General features: G+C 45.6%; 1 protein-coding gene across 2 annotated transcripts in view; it reads left to right on the top strand.

Annotated features, from left to right (window-relative positions):
• STXBP5 (syntaxin binding protein 5) overlaps positions 1–21,582 on the top strand; it is a 933,640-nt gene that overhangs the window by 559,237 nt on the left and 352,821 nt on the right. The gene's annotated exons all lie outside the window — the stretch shown is intronic.

Here is a 21,582-nt window from a genome sequence, read left to right as displayed (position 1 = left end):
GCTGCTGGAGGTTAGCCCCCAGGTAACGGTGGTGATCTTCCGGGGTTACGAAATAGATGACGATGTCGTCGCTGAGGTTAAGCACCCCTTCAAGTCCGGACAGGGTCTCTCTGACCTGGATCTGGAAGATCTCGGCGGCAGAAGAGATTCCGAAACTGAGCCTCCGGTAGCGTTGCAGCCCCACTTGTGTGGAGAACATTGTGATGTTCCTGCTCTCGGGCATCAGCTCAAGCTAATGGTAGCCCAAGTTCAAGTCCAGTTAATTCCAGTTTCGAGAACCATTCGGCCCTGTTTAGGTTGGCAATGATGTCATCCTTCGTGGGCGTAATGTGCCTCTGTCTCTTGATGGTGCAGTTAGGTAGGCGCATGTATACACATAGATGGATGGTGCCCGGCTGCTTTGGTTTTGGGACAGTCACGAGCGACCACACCCACTGGGTAGTCCCAGTGACCTTCTCGATTACGCCCAGTTCTTCCTGGGCCCGCAGCTCCTTCTCCACCGTCGGCCTCAGATGGAACGGCACCCTTTGGTGTTGCAGTGCCATGGACTGTACATTCGGGTCTATATGTAGTTTCAACTGTTTTCCTTAGAGCCTCTGTAGTCCTGTGAACAACTGCGGGAACTCATCCAGAAGTGCGTCAGCGTGTGCGTCGTGGACGAGTTAGCAAAAAAGCCAAGCTCCAGATCCTTGGCAGTGTGGCACCCTAGTAGGGTCCCTTGATTCCAGTCCATCACATGAAATTTGGCTCAGGTCTCTCGACCTTTGCAGGATACGGTCACTTTGATGGCCCCTTGAAGTGGCAATGGCTCACACCCATCATAGGTATAAATCTTGGTATGACACGGCATCAGTTCTGGTTGGGGCAACAACTGTCAACAAACACCAACATCCATGACATTAACACGCTGGGGCACCATTGATGTCCCCTTCACACATGGGGAGCGGGCATCTCTTTTGTTGCCACCAACCCACTAATGATATAACAAAAATGTCCTCTTCGTCGTCCTCTTCCTGGTGCTCATTTTCCGTATGCGCCACTCCTGCATCTCCTCCGACACCATCTACAAGGGTTAATTGCCGCACTGTGGCCATCCTCTCTTGCCCCGCCCTCATCTTGAGCCTTCCCCCTCTACACACCTTGGCAAAGTGGTTTTGACTTTTGCTGGACAGCTCCCCGGTATTTGGTGTTCCCAACCATAACTGCGGCACTCTTTTCCCCCTTGCTGTTGAGGATGTTGCTGTCTCTGAGAAGGTTGGAAGTCTGCAGGGTGTCGACATGTTCTTCTTGCACCACAGCGGGCAGTGTAGAGCTGAGCGCTGTAGAAAACTGACTTCTAGCTGCAGCCATGGCCTCGGCGCGGCTGGCCGACAGTTCGTACAAGCGGAACAGAGTCAGAATGTCATCAAGGGTGATTCCCGGTTGGCGTAGGATTAGCTTCCGCAGCATGTTAGATCTGCACCCCTGGATGACTTGTGTGCGGATCTCCTCATGTTAGTTGAGACCCACGCACGTGCTTGCCAGCTTCCGCAACCTGGCATAGAGCATGTCCACAGACTCGGTGTCCGTTTGTTGCTCCTGATGCAGCTTGAACCTTTCATAGACCGGGTTTAGCTGGTGGTCGAAATACTGGTTTAACGCTGTCACAGCAGCATCAACATCTTTGATTCCTCCTATGTTGGGGAAGGTCTCAAATCGCTCATACAGCTAACTGCCACCCATGTGTAGCGTGAGGGACCATTTTCCTTGTGGCGCAAAAATAGTTGTGGAGCCTACCAAGCCAATGGCGCCATCGCAGTGCAGCTGTGGCGGAGTCATCCAACTGGCGCTGGTTGCTGTTTCCCATGGTGCTGCGAAGAAGAACTTGTTGTGCACCGTTGGTGTGAAACCTTGCAAGTCTCTACTGCCTGTAGCAAGTATTACCCTTCTCCTCTTTGTGCTTTTTTTTCAGGCTTGCAAAGAGTGTCTCAGTCTATACACAGCTTTAGTTCTCTCGCCACCCTTTTACTGTCTCTTATGCTTCTCATGTGCCTTTATTTTCCGCTTCTCGCTCTTTTTTTTTTTTTTTTTTTAATGGGAGGGTGTGTGTGCTGTTTGCACTGTCTTGGGAAAAAGACATGAATGCGCCCTGGATCTGCTACAGCAGCACGTGTTCGATGCCTGCTGGTTCCCACACTCCCAGCTGGCAGGTTTTGGGCACCCCTCACGCGGGTCACTCCCTTAGACCAAACAGCCTCAGGCACCGTAGCACAGTGTGTCTGGTGTCTCCTCTCCCTGTCCGTATCTCAGCTGCTCCCTCTCTTCGCACACTCACGGCTTGGCAGGGTGCTACTGGTAGATCGCGCCGACTCCAGAAGACGAAGCGCTGTTGGGAGGTGCTGTGCTCCCTGCAGCTCCCTCTCGCCGACGTGCCTTCGTGGGGGATGGGCATACGGCGGGGCCAACGGTAACGTGGATCTGTACCGGCCTCGTCGGCAATGTAGATTTGCGCTTGCTTAGCGCAACTCAGTGTGCCCTCCACAAACACACTCAAGGCAGGTTGTATGCTGTGTCAGCTCGCGCCAAAACTGCTGTGTGACCCTTTTTTTATAGGCGCGGCAAACGCGAAGCACGCCACCGTAACCCGGTTGCGCAAACCCCACAAAGGAGAGCCCGGGTGGCTCTCTACAACTGGCTTCAGACCTCCTTTCCCTCCCACAGCCTTGAGACATTGCAGAGATACTGAAGAGGGCAGCCATGGTCCTAGAATTGGAGCTCCCTTCTGTGGATTTCACTGACCCCTTGTTAACAGTGCTTCACCAGTGCCAGTCAGGAATAGAGCCTGTGCTCCCATATAGTGAGACACTGTGACATTCTTTTGGAGACCTAGGCTAATACCCTCTACAGGGGCCCCTGTGGATAGATCAGTAGCCCATAGACACCTGCCCGACCCTGGAGACACGGGTTGTCTTAACCGGCGCCCGACTCTGAGAAGTTTTGTGGTGCAGGCGGCTACAGCCTCTTTTAACCTCAGTGTCCTTATTAACTTTCTTCCGGACAGGGAGTCTAGATGGCTGAAATCTTGTGGGAGAAGTATTTTCTCCTCAACCAGCTCGGCCCTGCGGTCGATCAACACCTCTTGTATTATAGGTCATCTTTCCCATGCATTGTGGGATTCAGTGGCGCGCCTGCTATCTTTGCTTCCGGAGGAAAACCGAAGTGAACTCGCCCAGACAACTAGGTTTGTCATAAAGTGTGGTATGGATACGACAGACTCAGTTGGCAGGACCATGGCTCAGTCTGTAGCACTGTGCCGGCATTCCTGGCTACGTCTCTCTAGTTTTTCAGACGCTGTCCGATCTACATTGGAAAATATGCCTTTAGATGGCACTCGCCTGTTCGATACTCATGTTGATTCTGTGCTGCAATGCTTTAGGGACCGCCAGGGTAGAAAAGATTTGTAAATAATGTCTATTTTGCTTATAGATGGACCCATTCCACAGTGAAGTCCTATACTTTCTGTTGAGCCAAGGTGAAGCTCCCTTTTTGTTTTTTTGCTGCAGGCTGAGCTGTTCCATCTTCTGCTGGCACCTGGTACGGTGTTCCTGCTCTGCAGCTATTCCTATATTTTATTATGGCTGTTAATGACAGCTTTTTGTTGTGTGCTGTCTGTGAGATGTATATTCTTTGTGACCCTAAGCTGGTTTAGTCCCTGTTAGAGGGTTTTTTCTTTAGACTGGCTTTATGCTCAAGAGATGGTTACTTGTATGGTATGTACCCTGCTCTGTGTAGAGCATCTCCTGTTTGCCTTATTGTATCTTGTGGTACTCTTTGTATCCGTTATAGGGAGCTTGTCATTATGGCTCCCTCTGAACTTTTGTGCACGGCCTATAGCTTGGACAAGTGTCTTTTTGTGTTGTATTGTTTCTCTTTACCTTAATATTGGATCATTGCTTATGCTTCTCTTTCTAGTTTTGTTCTTCTCATGTAGGACTCTTACTTTCCTATGTGGAGAAGTGGGACAAGTGGTATTGCCATTCCACATCTATGCGTCCTTGCACTTCTTTAGGAGTAGGTTTTAGGTTTTTAGGCGGGAGTGTCGCTTTGAGGAAGTAAGTACTCTGTATGCCCTAGATCACCGGCAGTGATTAGAACGCGCTCGTTGAGCTTGACCTTCACCGCATTTTCATTTGTGTATATTTTACAGCATGTGACTATAAGCACACCACCCTTCCGGAGGACCTATGATGCAATTAGCATAAACACTGAAAGTAGGTCACGCATGCACCACGTGTGTTTTCCTAGAGGTGCCTCACATGTTTAAGTGTTTTGTAGTGTTTCCTATATGTAATACATCTTGTATTCGTTTTTATGTATGAACTACTGAAGCCATTTGGCTGGGTGATGGTGACAACTCCACCACACCCCTGAGAGATGCATTTACATCTACTATTTTCTCTTTTCTTCCACAGATTTGGCCAGCAGAGCATTGACACTGATGGGTAGTGTTTATTTAATTTAATTTAATTGGTGTATATCACCTTACCACAGTAAATAGTAAAAGTACTTCTACTAGTGTAAGGCGCATGAGGAGTGATAATAGGGAGAACACTTTGGTCCTGAAGAGGAGTTTAGGGTAAACTCCGAAACATGTAGACTACTAAGGAGGACAGGTACATAATATACCCACGCTCCTGACACCCCTTTTTAATCATACCACCCCTGTGAGACATATTAAACTAGTAATATCATCCAGGGGGGGGGTTTAATTTACCAAGACCCCATCACACCTATCCTTTGCTAGCATCCGCATCGCTCGTACCAATAGTGCTCCCATGTATTCTGTCGATCGCAGCACTCCTCGTTCTGCAGCAGAACGGGAAGAAACCCAATGATGAAGCATTCCAACAAGGGGTAACCCTGGTGGGTGAGGGTTTTTCTAACAAAAAAACATTTTTTCTGTGGAAGTTTTTCCCCTCTGGGTTGGGTCTCTAAATACGTTTACTGACTCACCTAGACTGGAACCCTCAGCCTTCAGTGTTGAGGGCATGATACATTAACCTCTAGGCTACAGGGTACTCTTTGCTATACAGTTTCCAGACATACATATGACATTCAACCCAAAGATTTTCATGGGAAAAAGATGTAAATGTTCTATCACTAGGAATGTTCAGCAATCAAAAACCTAGTAAATAATGAGACCTTCTGCATGAGATACCAGGATTTGAACCTTCAATCTAGTGAGTGACAACCCAATAGCTTTACCAATAGGCAGAAGTGACTGTTTTTTTTCTTCTAAAGTATAAAGTTTGAACCAAACACCTTGCCAGTATGATACTTTGAAGTTATTGCATGGCGAGACCATTGCAATAACAATCTCTTTCTCTATCTTCCATTCCATTATTGGATGGAAGTGAAAGAGAGTGACAGGACCGCGGGGGCCTTGAATGCTGCTGTAGTCCTAGCTGGCTCCTCATATCCTGGGGGAGCCAGCATTACTCTTGCAAGCAGGGAGCTGCTTGAAATAGCAGCTTCCTGCTTGTGGGAGCAGTATTTTCATCTGTTTCCCTGCACGCGTATTTGTGTGCAGGGAAACAGATTAAAAGTCTGCTTTCTGCATGCAGGAGCTGAACGTCTCCTTTCTACAAGCAGGAGCTGTTTGACAGCTCCCGCTTGCAGAAAACTGAGTTGTTTTTGCTTTTGCTTGGTGGGAGGTGTCAGATTCCACCATGCAAACAGCTACCTCCTAAGGGTGGGCATCTCGGGAAGTAGCAGGAACCGGCCCAGGAGGTTGGAGGTCCCTGGGGCCATCTGTGGCTCGGATAAGGGGGTCACGCGGCACCACCCTCATTATAAAATTTTATACTAAGGAGGTGGTGGTCTCTGGGGCTGTTTTTTTTTCGACGAACCTGCTTTCATTAGTTTATTTCAGCCCAGGTTAGGTGGTGGTCCATGGGACCCGGGGGGGTGGGTGCTCAAGCCCCTATTATTGATTTGAATTGCCTCGGGAGGTGGCGGTCCTCGGGCATTGGGGGGGCCGCTACGCCCCCATTAATGAATTTGGTTGCCTCAGCAAGTTGGCACGCCAGGGGCGCGGGTGGCCTTGCGAAACCCCACCACCCCCATTAACTATATAAATTGCCCAGGGAGGTTGTGGTCCTCGGAGCTGCAGGGTTTAGGGGTGGGCCCGCAATAATTTAGCATGATTTGCCCCAGGGAGTCTGCCCACTCGCATACATATTATTCAGTGCTCGGGTGGTGGCGGTCCCCCAGGCTTCCGGGGGAGGGGGGCCTGTAGCCCCCCCCTTCCATCCCCCACATTAATTTATAAACTTTGGCCCCAGGGAAGTGGTGGTACCCGAGCGCTGGGGTAGCACACTGGCAACCCCGCATAATCAATAACCATATCCCCAGGGAGTTGGTGGTCCCTGTGGCTTTGATATGCCCTATGAGTGGGATCCGTGCATCCCCCTCCTTTTTATGGGAGTGCCCCTGGGACCTGGCCCACGCAGGGGGAAAAATAAAAGCAAGCATGGAGACCATGGTTACTTTTTTTTTTAAGAAAAATCCTGGGGAAGTTTGCAAATAGTCACAATTTTCACAGCTTGTTTTAGAAAATAAATGCTTTTTTAGCCCTGGGGTGGTCCTGGGGGACCCCTGCACCAAGGCTAGTGGGGTAAGGTAAAGGTACCCTGCCCCCTTTTCATTTTTTTTAACATTCATTATTGAGACTTGGCTGAAACCCAGTCTCAAAACGGCTGCCAACACTTCCTGGTTTAAGTGTTGGCAGCCAGTCAGATCTCTGCACAAGATCATTGGTATTCAGAAAGTCGTTACAACCCTCCCTATATGTATAAATCTGGATTTCCTTTAATTTCTCCTAAACTACTGAATGGATTTACACCAAATAAGAAAAAGGCTCATCTGCGGACCAAGAGCTACCTTTCTGCCAAATTTGGAGTAATTCCATCCAGCAATTCGGGCTGCAGGTATGTCTAAGCAGTCTATTGGATTAACATGGAAAACTCACTTTTTTATTACCCCCCCTCTTTCTCGGCTCAGGCTTTACGGATCACCCTGAACCTTTCCATGCACAACAAGACCCTTGGGAACACTTTTGTTTGGAAAGTTCCACAAAGAGTCTTTAGACCGTTAGACGGTGCCAAAGATGTAGGCAAGTCAAAAAACACTTTTTCAATGGAAACTAGGTCTTAACTATAACTAACTACTGGCAACCACCAGTAGGGGATAGACATATAGTATGTTTTTACCTAAATTCCTAAGAGTGTCCATATGCATTGGTCAAGGAGCACCTCCCTGAGGGCTTGCGTGCTCAATCTACAAGACTAAGATTTGCGACCACTGCATTAGAGTGCGGAGTTCTGGTCCTGGATATATACCGGGCAGCAATGTAGGTTTCCATGCACACGTTTACCTACATTACTGTCTGAACAGTCAAGTCCATTGTGACAGGCATTTTGCCCATTCAGTCCGACAGGATTTCTTTGTGTGAAATTGGTCCACAAATGCTCCTCAGGGGATAGTATTGCTTTGGCATCTAATTCTAAGATAAGGAATTTGCAGCTAGATGTTTCTATCAGATGAATAAGTTACTTACCTGTGGTAACCCTTTATTTGTTAGAGATAGGATCTACCTGCATATTCCTTACCGACCAACCCATGCTCCCCTCTCTGCGCACTGATTTCTTAATGTCAGGGACTCCCTTTCAGGGGAAGCTTTGCAAACTGATTTCTCTTTTTATCTCAAGTATCCCTCTCTTGGCATTCAGATGCCTTCATTGGAAGTTCATAACTGGTTAACTCAGAGATGTCTCTTGTTTGGCACACTGTTTCCTTAGGCAGTTTCTATAAGTGGCTCTGCGTTTTGGCACAGAAAACTGTCACGGAAGAAACAGCGCAACAGGGAGGTGATTATTTGGACTTCCATCAAAGTCAGATCTGGTGGATGATGCCACTACAGAGTCACACAATGCCTTCTACTGCACGCAGAGGTACTGCTGGAAAAAAAAATCCAGATCCTGTCTGGCGCCTGGGAAAAGAATTCTAAGGTAAAGAATCTGCGGCTTGATCCTGTATCTATCAGATAAGGCTTTAACAAAGGTAAGTAACTTTAGTTTCTGAATAGTTCTTTTAGAAAGTACTAGTGTCAAGCCTTATCTACAGTTCCTAATGAATTGTGTTTTCTGTGCCTGAATTTATTTTCAGAAGTACTGGTTTTATTGACATTACTTTGCCTTACAGTATGATGTTTTTAAATAGTATTTAGTATCTGACTTTGCCCTGCTCCTATCGCCTTTTTAATGTGTTTGCCTTTTTTAATAATGTGTTGTGTAACTTTAAATAATACTCCTCTAAATTATTTTCAAAGGAAAAGCAAAGTAAGATTATCACATGCATTTCATTTTTATTTATTTTGATTATTGCTAATTTCTTGAGTGTTTTGTGCCGGCGCAAGGCTCGTTTATATGCAGAAGGTCATGTGAGAAGTAAATAGAAAAGTAGAACATAAAAGACACAACTGACCAACCAATCCCGGTCACTGCAGTAAAATACCTATTTACAGACAACCGGATTCACGCCGTCATTCACGAGGTTGAGGTTTTTGTTTGCCTATTCGTCCAAGTAACGTCTGCTTCACGTTGATATGCAGTCTAGTAATTATGTGCTGTTTGACAAATGATTGAAGGAAGAGAGTATTTTTTAATTTTCAAGTCTTTTTTTTAACTTCTTTGTTGTTTTATTATAAGTCTTCGGACATTTCATGCTGCAGGTTAATGTAAAACACTTCCTTACTGCGCCTTCTTTTATTGAATGAGGAGTTTCATCCCTGTTATCTTTCTAAAGTATCAAACTGAATGCTTGTCTTTAAAGAGATAGCTGCCTGGTCAGTTATTTGTTATTCTGTTTGAATGAAAACGTGTGCAAAAAGCTGGTTGTCTCAGCTTGAATTTGCTGGACTAGTTTAGCTACTGAAAAGTTTTAGTTGTAAAGTTCCATCAGATTTCTGTAATGGATGACCCACCACTTGTACTGTAGCCTCTTCGTCGGAAAGCTCCTCTTTAGTAAATGGTACCTTATATTGCTATCTTGACACTTGGGTACATATAGAAGATCACCGATTAGTTGCAAAGTAAAACTCTATTTTCCTTAATTCGTTAGTATTTCTTTCAAAGTCTAATGATTCTTCCTGACCTACACTGTCTATATTTGTAACGTATATGTCAAAGCAAGCACCATTTGCAGACATTCTCATGGTTAATGACTGTAGTCATGACGAGACAAAGTGGCGGTAATGATTAGGTTACTTACTGGTAATATACATTATTTTGATATTGTAAAATTATCTTCATCACTACATTCCTCCTCTGCACCGTTTTGAAGCTGTAGCAATCGCGTTCTGCTTTCCACCACTGTATATCTTGAGTAGCCTAAACCAGAATGTTCAAGGAGTAGTCAGTCATGCATATATACCACATCGCCTTTAACAGGAAGGGTATAATTTGTTTCTTTGTTTTTTAGAACTCAAGTGAGTTACCTGCCTCCAAGAGTTGGATGTTGCTTCAAATGTAATGACTGCAGAGAGGGGGTATTTTAATGGATTTTGCAGGTACTCCAAGCAATACCGTTTTTTTTTCACTAGTTGCAGTTCAATACAAAATCCTGGAAGAAATGTTCCTTTCAGTCAGTCAATGCTTCGTTTAGCTCTCACTTTTAACAAAATAGTACAGAATTTCATGCAGTGTCTTCAAATTGTAATGTGTGGTAACCACTGCATGCCGTCACAACTGTGCATTTCTATTATTACAAAATGCTGTACTCCTCTTGCCTCAAGGAGTAAAATTAGCTGCTGTGTTGACGTACTACATATTCCTCTGTTCCACACAACTCATTCACAGTAGTTTTTAGTTAGTGTGCACACACACACACACGGATAAACCAAAGTAGCTCTGATGCTACAAAAATATTTTCTTAAAAAACAAGAGGGATCTCCTATGATATAAATGGAAATATATGTTCAGAAGTTAAAAAGAGACATTAAGTTACATCTGGACTACCTCCAATTACAGTCTAAATGTTCTTGGTAGAAATATTTCTTTGTGAACACTATTTACTAACGAGCCAACCCATAGAAGGGCAACGTGGAAAAAAAACACACTGGTTATACCCAGGCTGTCTTTAACCAGTATATTACATTTGCAACTCATCGATCGGTCCTGGGGGGCCCTATGGCATACATCTTGGTTGCCTTTAACAAGTGCATACCATGGGCTATTCCTGTTTCTTACTGGGTACAAAGGCTAAAATGTGACGACAGGGTGAACCCCTGGTTGACAAAGGGGTGTCACTAGCAAGTTGTATATTGGGCAATGGCCTCAACTTGTGACTTTCTGCCTACCACCGGTGCACTTAGATTCCCCTTCAGTCACTTCCTGAAATACTGTAGGGGAATCTACTATAATTGCATGTCTCCTGTGTATGTTCACTTGGTCAGTTCCTAAAATTGACTCTCTAGATCATTTTTGGTGGCTGCCTGTATCCAGAGCATGCCTTTAGCCTGTTCCACTGTCACTCCTGAATGGAACTCTAAGGTGTTATGCAGGTTGCCTGTAACCAGTGCATGACCATGGGTTGCCTTCTTCTGCTTCCTTGGTAGACCCTTTAGAGCCTTTACTCCAGCTATCTGTATCCAGTGCCCTTGGTTGCTTGTTTTGTCCTCTGAATAATGACTGAAGAGAATTTACTATGGCTGTGTTGCTCTTTTGGAGGCCTGTGGGTTACTCTTCATTGCTTATAGAAAGACTCTAATATTAAGTCCATCTACCCTGGCGGACTGTATAAAGTGCTTTCCTTTAGGTGGCTTAGCTGTTGCTCAAGTGAGATGATAGATCTGCCTCAAATGCCTGTATCCAGGGCATGCCATAGGGAGCTTTTCTATAATTTCAGGGGGATCTTGGGGAAACCGCTCACTGAGTCACAACAATATATTTTGGTAAAGTGACTGTATTTTATTTTTCAGTCCTTTACAGGCCTAGCCTAGCTGTAATAACATAAGACACGATAACACCACTAATCTGGTTACTCAGGCTTGCCACCACAACGCGCCCTCTATACACCACACCGCATTAAAAAATTGTCCAGCCAGCGCTCCTCCACAGTGTAGTGTGCTATCTGTCCTCTAATGAGCTGAGCTAGGGTATGAAGTACCATATTATTACCATAATATACAATTAAACCAAGGCTTCACACAAAATTGAAGTAGGTTATTATAGAGTTATGAATATTTACATATGAACAGACACCAAATTATGCAATACTTTGAAGCGCTCAAGCAGACGCAATGTGAAGGAACTGGATGATGATGAGAAAACTCTTGCTCCCCTCACGCCAGACAAGAATAGATGGGCTACTTTTACCCCGATAAAGGAGTATTTGTCACCTGCATGCTCAACTCTGAGCTTAAGAGTCAATTCAGTAGTCTTGGTGCTAACGTCCACACTCCACCTCTTTTTACCCAGTAATAGACCAGGACCACCACCACAGGCTTCGCAAATATAAATCCTCAGTGGCAAAGCAGGAGGAGTAGGTGATATGCAGCTGATATTTTCTCAGACAGATTTCCTTGGATTTAAGAATATACCTTGTGGATGAAGGGGCCCTTCTTCAACATTTCCACCACTTCCAGAGACTCTCCAGGAACTCAGGCCTTATAAGGCTGAGAAATGAAGCTGCAGTCAGGTGCTCCACCAAAGATAGAAATCTTGGGTTATGAACTCATATATACCCCTCAAAACGAGAGGCATACATTTTTTAAAGATGGACATCACATGAGAATATATTTTAAATGCTAGAGGGACTGTGGATCTAAAAAACAAACAAAAAAAGGGACACTTGGATATGTTGATCTGATGATTTGTTATCCACGTAACACAGTGGGTGCTCTTCTGTCCTTTCTGAATGCAGTTCTTAATAGGTTGTAATGCTTTGTGAAAAATTATGTTTTTTAAAGAAGACAAATGCTTATGATGCATTAGCTTTCAGGCACATGCAAATCCCATCCACATATAAGAATGCTTTTTAAATCAAAGTGGTTGCCTAGAAAATGTTTTTCTATTGTTTCCATTGATTCCTATTATTTGTTTAATAAAGACAATTGAAAGATTTTAATAATACATACATAAAGTGATATGAGGGTGCTGTAAGTTCTGCTGTACATCAAGATTTATTTAATTGCAACTATATGAGGACCATGGCATACAAGCCTACACACCTTACGGCATACTGCACCAACATGTGTTCTGTTGATTGTTGTAGGAGGTTGGACTGGCTTGTAGTGAGTACCAAGGGGTACTTACACCTTGCACCAGGCCCAGTTATCCCTTATTAGTGTATAGGGTGTCTAGCAGCATAGGCTGATAGATAATGGTAGCTTAGCAGAGCAGCTTAGGCTGAACTAGGAGACGAGTGAAGCTCCTACAGTACCACTAGTGACATATGCACAATATCATAAGAAAACACAATACACAGATATACTGAAAATAAAGGTACTTTATTTTTATGACAATATGCCAAAAGTATCTCAGTGAGTACCCTCAGTATGAGGATAGCAAATATACACAAGATATATGTACACAATACCAAAATATGCAGTAATAGTATTAGAAAACAGTGCAAACAATGTATAATTACAATAGGATGCAATGGGGACACATAGGGATAGGGGCAACACAAACCATATACTCCAAAAGTGGAATGCGAACCACGAATGGACCCCAAACCTATGTGACCTTGTAGAGGGTCGCTGGGACTGTAAGAAAACAGTTAGGGTTAGAAAAATAGCCCACCCCAAGACCCTGAAAAGTGAGTGCAAAGTGCACTAAAGTTCCCCAAAGGACATAGAAGTCGTGATAGGGGGATTCTACTCCTAATTCAGATGCATCAGTTTGGACATAGAATTTTTTAGAGTAACAAGGGCTATTCAGGACAGGTGCAGGGCACATGGCCTGCTTCAGCTCCTCAAAAGCATTCTGACAGTTTGCTGTCCATAATACCTTTTTAGGCATTTTCTTGGATGTGAGGTCATTAAGAGGGGCTGCAATGGAGCCATAGTTCTTAATGAACCTCCCGTAATACCCAGTGAGGCCTAGGAAGGCTCTCACCTGAGTCTGAGTAGTAGGGGGAACCCAATCTATAATAGTTTGGATTTTCCCCTGAAGTGGTGCAATCTGTTCCCCACCAACAAGGTGTCCCAGATAAACCACCTTCCCCTGCCCTATCTGGCACTTTGAAGCCTTGATAGTGAGGCCTGCCTTTTGCAGGGCCTCCAAAACTTTCCATAGGTGGACCAGGTGATCATCCCAGCTGGAGCTAAAGACAGCTATATCGTCCAGATATGCTGCACTAAAAGCTTCCAGCCCTTGCAGGACTGTGTTCACCAACCTCTGAAAAGTGGCAGGTGCATTTTTCAATCCAAAAGGCATTACTGTGAATTGGTAATGGCCTCCAATGGTTGAAAATGCAGTTTTTGCTTTTGCATCTTCTGATAATTTGATCTGCCAATACCCTGCAGTCAAGTCAAAAGTGCTTAGATACTTGGCAGATGCCAGTGTATCTATGAGCTCATCTGCCCTGGGTATAGGGTGAGCATCAGTTTTGGTTACTTGGTTGAGACCTCTATAGTCTACACAAAACCGCATTTCCTTCTTTCCATCTTTGGAATGAGGTTTTGGTACAAGTACCACAGGAGAGGCCCATGGACTTTCAGAGTGCTCAACCACTCCCAGCTCTAACATTTTCTGGACTTCTTGTTTTATGCAGTCTCTGACATGGTCAGGCTGCCTATAGATCTTACTTTTGACAGGCAAGCTGTCTCCAGTATCTATAGTGTGTTCACACCAAGAAGTGGTGCCTGGCACAGTAGAGAAGAGTTCAGAAAACTGACCCAGGAGATTTATGCAGTGGTCTTTCTGCTCAGCAGTAAGACAATCTGCCAGTACAACCCCTTCCACCAGAGCATCTTGTTCTGTGGAAGAGAAGAGATCAGGGAGAGGGTCACTCTCTTCTTCCTGTCCCTCATCTGTTGCCATGAGCAGGGTGAGATCAGCCCTGTCATAGTGGGGTTTCAGTCGATTGACATGGAGCACCCTAAGGGGACTCCTAGCAGTGCCTAAGTCAACTAAGTAGGTGACTTCACCCTTTTTCTCAACAATTGTGTGGGGTCCACTCCATTTATCTTGGAGTGCTCTTGGGGCCACAGGCTCCAAGACCCACACTTTCTGCCCTGGTTGGTACTGAACCAAAACAGCCTTCTGGTCATGCCATTGCTTTTGGAGCTCTTGGCTGGCCTGAAGGTTTTTACTGGCCTTTTTCATGTACTTAGCCATCCTTGATCTGAGGCCAAGTACATAGTCCACTATGTCTTGCTTTGGAGCTTTTAAAGGTTGTTCCCAACCCTCCTTAACAAGTGTTAGAGGACCTCTCACAGGGTGTCCAAAGAGGAGTTCAAAGGGGCTGAAGCCCACTCCTTTCTGGGGTACCTCCCTGTAAGCAAAAAGGAGGCATGGTAAAAGGATATCCCATCTCCTGCGGAGTTTTTCAGGGAGTCCCATAATCATGCCTTTGAGAGTTTTATTGAATCTCTCCACCAGTCCATTTGTTTGAGGATGATAGGGTGTAGTGAACTTGTATGTCACACCACACTCCTTCCACATGGCCTTTAAGTAAGCAGACATGAAATTGCTTCCCCTGTCTGATACCACCTCTTTTGGGAAGCCCACCCTGGAAAAGATTCCCAGGAGGGCCTTTGCCACTGCAGGGGCTGTAGTGGTCCTTAGAGGAATTGCTTCAGGATATCTGGTGGCATGGTCCACTACCACCAAGATAAACCTATTGCCTGAAGCAGTAGGAGGGTCAAGGGGGCCAACTATGTCAACCCCTACCCTTTCAAAGGGAACCCCAACCACAGGCAGTGGAATAAGGGGTGCCTTTGGAGTGCCACCTGTCTTGCCACTGGCTTGACAGGTTTCACAGGACTTGCAAAATTCTTTTGTGTCCTCTGACATTCTAGGCCAATGAAACAAGGGAACAAGTCTGTCCCAAGTTTTCATTTGTCCTAAATGTCCAGCTAGGGGAATGTCGTGGGCTAGAGTTAGGAGGAACTTTCTGTACTCCTGAGGAATCACTAACCTCCTGGCAGTTCCAGGTTTAGGATCCCTTGCTTCAGTGTACAAGAGGTTGTCCTCCCAGTAAACTCTGTGAGAGTCACTGACATCCCCATTAGCTTGTTTGACAGCTTGCTGTCTTAGACCCTCTAGTGTGGGACAGGTTTGCTGTGCCACACTCAGCTCCTCCCTGGCAGGCCCCCCTTCACCCAAAAGCTCAGCAGTGTCTGCTTCCAGCTCCTCTGGTATAGGTTCTGCACAGGGTGGAAATTCTTCTTCCTCAGAAGTAGAATCCACTGTAGAGGGAGGGATAGTAGGTAGTGCTTTACTTCTACTAGCCCTAGCTTTAGGGAGCACTTGGTCCATTGTTCCAGGATCCAAGTCACCCTGTCCTTTTTGCTTTTTGGCCTGAGCCCTGGTTAAAGCAAAAATATGCCCTGGGATGCCCAGCATTGCTGCATGGGCCTCCAACTCCACATCTGACCAAGCTGATGTCTCTAAATCATTTCCAAGTAGACAGTCTACAGGTAAATCTGAGGCAACCACAACTTTCTTTGGACCTGTAACCCCCCCCCAGTTGAGATTTACAACAGCCATGGGGTGGCTAAGTGTGTTGTTGTGAGCATCGGTTACTTGGTACTGGTGACCAAGTAGGTGTTGTTCAGGGTGGACCAGTTTCTCTATTACCATTGTAACACTGGCACCAGTGTCCCTGTAGGCCTGAACCGCAACACCATTTATTAGGGGTAGTTGCTTGTACTTATCCATGTTAAGGGGACAAGCAACTAAGGTGGCTAAATCAATAGCCCCCTCAGAGACTAACACAGCCTCTGTGGTCTCCCTAACAAGACCAACCCCAACTAAGTTACCAAAAGTGAGCCCAGCTACTCCCTTCGATTGGCTATTAGTAGGTTTGCTCCCACCACCACTGCTATTAGTAGAGACACTAGGTGTAGCAGTAGGAGTTGTAGTGGTAGGAGGCTTGGTGCTTTTCTTTGGACAACTGGGATCTGTTGTCCAATGGCCTTTTATTTTACATAAATAGCACCATGGTTTATTTTCTTTGTTTTGATTTGAAGAGGATTGGGACCCACCACCCCCACCAGAGTGTTTTTGTGGGCCTGATGAAGACTCATTTTTAGATTTGTCCCCACCCTTGTAAGAAGACTTACCATCCTTCTTCTTATTGCCATCTTTGTCACCCCCTGTATGAACTTTTCTGTTCACCCTTGTTCTGACCCATTTGTCTGCCTTCTTTCCCAATTCTTGGGGAGAGGTCAGATCAGAGTCCACCAGGTACTGGTGCAACAAATCAGACACACAGTTATTAAGTATATGCTCTCTCAGGATCAAGTTATACAGGCTTTCATAATCAGTAACTTTACTGCCATGTAACCACCCCTCCAAGGCCTTCACTGAATGGTCAACAAAATCAACCCAGTCTTGTGAAGACTCCTTTTTGGTCTCTCTGAACTTCATCCTGTACTGTTCAGTGGTTAAGCCATAACCATCCAGGAGTGCATTCTTAAGAACTGCAAAATTATTGGCATCACTTTCTTTTACAGTAAGGAGCCTATCCCTACCCTTTCCACTAAATGATAGCCATAGGATAGCAGCCCACTGCCTTTGAGGGACATCCTGTACAACACAGGCCCTCTCAAGTGCAGCAAACCACTTGTTAATGTCATCCCCCTCCTTATAAGGGGGAACTATCTTGTGCAGATGGGTTTCTAAACCCAATTTCTGTCTTTCCCTTTCCACCTCTAGGGACTGCCTATCCAAATCCAGCTGTTGCTTCTTGAGCTTCAGCCTGGTTTGTTCCACTCTCAATCTATTGAGCTCCCTTTCTAACACTCTGTCATCAGGGTGGGTGAGTGAGGCATGTCTAGAGACAGAAGTATGCTGAGATAAAACAGAAGGAGACCTGGCCCTAACAGATGGCACCTTAGCAACTTGGCTAACAGAAACAGCACTTCTACTATGATGAGAAGGGATACTCTTACTGTGATGTGAGACAACACTATCAGTATGGTGTGACTGTACATCTGTACCAGCTATGCTAGGTGGTTTTCTAGGGGGCAGGCTTGGAAGTTTCCCTCCCACCTCTTTTGCTAGGGGTGCCCCAGAATCAGAGTGGGAACCATCAGCTAACTTTTCAACAGTTGTGCCAGCTCTGGCCTTATCCTGTTGAACAAGCATATTCACCAACAGTTCTCTAGGGGGATTCTTCCCTACACTTAAACCTCTTTCTATGCAGAGACTCTTTGATCCTTTCCAGCTAAGGTGATCATAAGCAAGTTTGAACAGATCAACAGTTTGGCCTGTGCCAGACATTTTAGAAAGTGTTTAAGTGATAGAAAAAGGAAAAAAGTTTTCAGAACTTTTAGAAAGACAGAAAAAAAACTTTTAAAGAACTTTTTAGAAAGTTTAGAGGTACTTTTCAGCACTTTAGAAAAGAGGTGAGAAAAGAATTGCAAAACATTTTGGTTAGGTGTACATACACTGAACTTGTTTTGTATATTTTTCTCTTATGAAAAGTACAATGACAAAAGTGGTAAGTAGTTACAGAGCACCTATCCCACCACTGCACAACCAATGTAGGAGGTTGGACTGGCTTGTAGTGAGTACCAAGGGGTACATACACCTTGCACCAGGCCCAGTTATCCCTTATTAGTGTATAGGGTGTCTAGCAGCATAGGCTGATAGATAATGGTAGCTTAGCAGAGCAGCTTAGGCTGAACTAGGAGACGAGTGAAGCTCCTACAGTACCACTAGTGACATATGCACAATATCATAAGAAAACACAATACACAGATATACTAAAAATAAAGGTACTTTATTTTTATGACAATATGCCAAAAGTATCTCAGTGAGTACCCTCAGTATGAGGATAGCAAATATACACAAGATATATGTACACAATACCAAAATATGCAGTAATAGTATTAGAAAACAGTGCAAACAATGTATAGTTACAATAGGATGCAATGGGGACACATAGGGATAGGGGCAACACAAACCATATACTCCAAAACTGGAATGCGAACCACGAATGGACCCCAAACCTATGTGACCTTGTAGAGGGTCGCTGGGACTGTAGGAAAACAGTTAGGGTTAGAAAAATGGCCCACCCCAAGACCCTGAAAAGTGAGTGCAAAGTGCACTAAAGTTCCCCAAAGGACATAGAAGTCGTGATAGGGGGATTCTGCAGGAAAGACACAAATTCAGCAATGCAACAACGATGGATTTCCAAACGAGGGTACCTGTGGAACAAGGGGAGCAAGTCCAAAAGTCACAAGCAAGTCGGAGATGGGCAAATGCCCAGGAAATGCCAGCTGTGGGTGCAAAGAAGCTGCTACTGGACAGTTGAAGCTGAAGATTCTGCAGGAACGACAAGGGCTAAGAACTTCCCCTTTGGAGGACGGATCCCTCACGGCGTGGAGAGTTGTGCAGAAGTGTTTTCCTGAAGAAAGACCGCCAACAAGCCTTGCTAGCTGCAAATCGTGCGGTTAGGGTTTTTGGATGCTGCTGTGGCCCAGGAGGGACCAGGATGTCGCCAATTGCGTCTGGGGACAGAGGGGGCGTCGAGCAAGACAAGGAGCCCTCTCAGAAGCAGGCAGCACCCGCAGAAGTGCCGGAACAGGCACTACGAAGTGGAGTGAAACAGTGCTCACCCGAAGTTGCACAAAGGAGTCCCACGCCGCCGGAGGACAACTTAGGAGGTCGTGCAATGCAGGTTAGAGTGCCGTGGACCCAGGCTGGACTGTGCACAAAGGATTTCCGCCGGAAGTGCACGGAGGCCGGAGTAGCTGCAAAAGTCGCGGTTCCCAGCAATGCAGTCTGGTGTGGGGAGGCAAGGACTTACCTCCACCAAACTTGGACTGAAGAGTCACTGGACTGTGGGAGTCACTTGGACAGAGTTACTGGATGCAATGGACCTCGCTCGTCGTGCTGAGAGGAGATGCAGTTCTTTGGTGCCTGCGGTTGCAGGGGGACGATTCCGTCGACCCACAGGAGATTTCTTCGGAGCTTCTAGTGCAGAGAGGAGGCAGACTACCCCCACAGCATGCACCACCAGGAAAACAGTCGAGAAGGTGGCAGGATCAGCGTTACAGAGTTGCAGTAGTCGTCTTCGCTACTTTGTTGCAGTTTTGCAGGCTTCCAGCGCGGTCAGCAGTCGATTCCTTGGCAGAAGGTGAAGAGAGAGATGCAGAGGAACTCGGATGAGCTCTTGCATTCGTTATCTAAGGAATTCCCCAAAGCAGAGACCCTAAATTGCCAGAAAAGAGGGTTTGGCTACTTAGGAGAGAAGATAGGCTAGCAACACCTGAAGGAGCCTATCAGAAGGAGTCTCTGACGTCACCTGCTGGCCCTGGCCACTCAGAGCAGTCCAGTGTGCCACCAGCACCTCTGTTTCCAAGATGGCAGAGGTCTGGAGCACACTGGAGGAGCTCTGGGCACCTCCCAGGGGAGGTGCAGGTCAGGGGAGTGGTCACTCCCCTTTTCTTTGTCCAGTTTCGCGCCAGAGCAGGGCTGAGGGGTCCCTGAACCGGTGTAGACTGGCTTATGCAGAAATGGGCACCATCTGTGCCCATGAAAGCATTTCCAGAGGCTGGGGGAGGCTACTCCTCCCCAGCCCTAACACCATTTTCCAAAGGGAGAGGGTGTAACACCCTCTCTCTGAGGAAGTCCTTTGTTCTGCCTTCCTGGGCCAAGCCTGGCTGGACCCCAGGAGGGCAGAAACCTGTCTGAGGGGTTGGCAGCAGCAGCAGCTGCAGTGAAACCCCGGGAAAGGCAGTTTGGCAGTACCCAGGTCTGAGCTACAGACCTGTGGGATCATGGGATTGTGCCAACTATGCCAGGATGGCATAGAGGGGGCAATTCCATGATCATAGACATGTTACATGGCCATATTCGGAGTTACCATTGTGAAGCTACATATAGGTAGTGACCTATATGTAGTGCACGCGTGTAATGGTGTCCCCGCACTCACAAAGTCCGGGGAATTTGCCCTGAACAATGTGGGGGCACCTTGGCTAGTGCCAGGGTGCCCACACACTAAGTAACTTAGCACCCAACCTTTACCAGGTAAAGGTTAGACATATAGGTGACTTATAAGTTACTTAAGTGCAGTGTAAAATGGCTGTGAAATAACGTGGACGTTATTTCACTCAGGCTGCAGTGGCAGGCCTGTGTAAGAATTGTCAGAGCTCCCTATGGGTGGCAAAAGAAATGCTGCAGCCCATAGGGATCTCCTGGAACCCCAATACCCTGGGTACCTCAGTACCATATACTAGGGAATTATAAGGGTGTTCCAGTATGCCAATGTAAATTGGTAAAATTGGTCACTAGCCTGTTAGTGACAATTTGAAAGAAATGAGAGAGCATAACCACTGAGGTTCTGATTAGCAGAGCCTCAGTGAGACAGTTAGTCATAACACAGGTAACACATTCAGGCACACTTATGAGCACTGGGGCCCTGGCTGGCAGGGTCCCAGTGACACATACAGTACAACTAAAACAACATATATACAGTGAAAAATGGGGGTAACATGCCAGGCAAGATGGTACTTTCCTACAATTGTCATCAGTTGAACAGAGCTTTTTTTTGGTAAACACATCATTATCCATGGTTTCTTGCTAATACTTCATCAGATTCCTTGAAAGATAAACCACCTTAGCTAGGTCTCATTCATACTTGAATTGATAACAGAAACCGTTTGAATTGTTTGCTATATGAAAACTCTTATAACAAATGTATATGATTAATCTCACATTTTGTTAAAAAATAATCTTCATATGCAAAAATAGTGTGTGATCCCATCACCAAAGAGCAACGTTCACCTATGGTTTCAAATGGGTCTCTTCCTAAAACGATGATGTAGCGATGTAAGGTGCTTCATAATCTACACTATTCACAGGAACACACACAAAGGCGACAAATTAAGAATTAAAGATGTCTGTTCCAATTTGTGTGCTGAACAGCAGATTTTATGTATCCCTATAGAGGTCAGAGGTTAGTCAGAGAGAGTTAGATAAATTGTTCTTTGCGTATCTTCCTTCATATACTGTTTCTTAAGAACCTAGAATCTTTATAAAATTGTCATTGTCTTGTGTGATCATTGTTAGGAATGGGAGATCGTTCTGTCTTTTTGTATTTTTTTGTCTGTCTTATTTCAGATCAAAGGATCTGTTGATAGGAGAGCACTGTAGTTGTTAATACGGTATCACTTTAAAAATCAACCTGATAGAGACTTCTATTTGCAGATTCCTTACCTTAGAATTTCCCCAGGCGTCACACTGAATTTAGAGACTTTTCTTCTAGCAGTACCCCTGCTCGCCATCAGATGGGGTTGGTCAACTCCACATGCATTGTTGGCATCGGGGTCATGATGACATCACGGTCGTATATAGGTGCCACCCC

Source organism: Pleurodeles waltl, chromosome 5, assembly GCF_031143425.1.
Source record: "Pleurodeles waltl isolate 20211129_DDA chromosome 5, aPleWal1.hap1.20221129, whole genome shotgun sequence".
In the NCBI taxonomy this organism is placed as follows: domain Eukaryota; kingdom Metazoa; phylum Chordata; class Amphibia; order Caudata; family Salamandridae; genus Pleurodeles; species Pleurodeles waltl.
The sequence above is the reverse complement of the archived record's forward strand: the minus strand, read 5'-3'. Positions and strand labels throughout refer to the sequence as shown.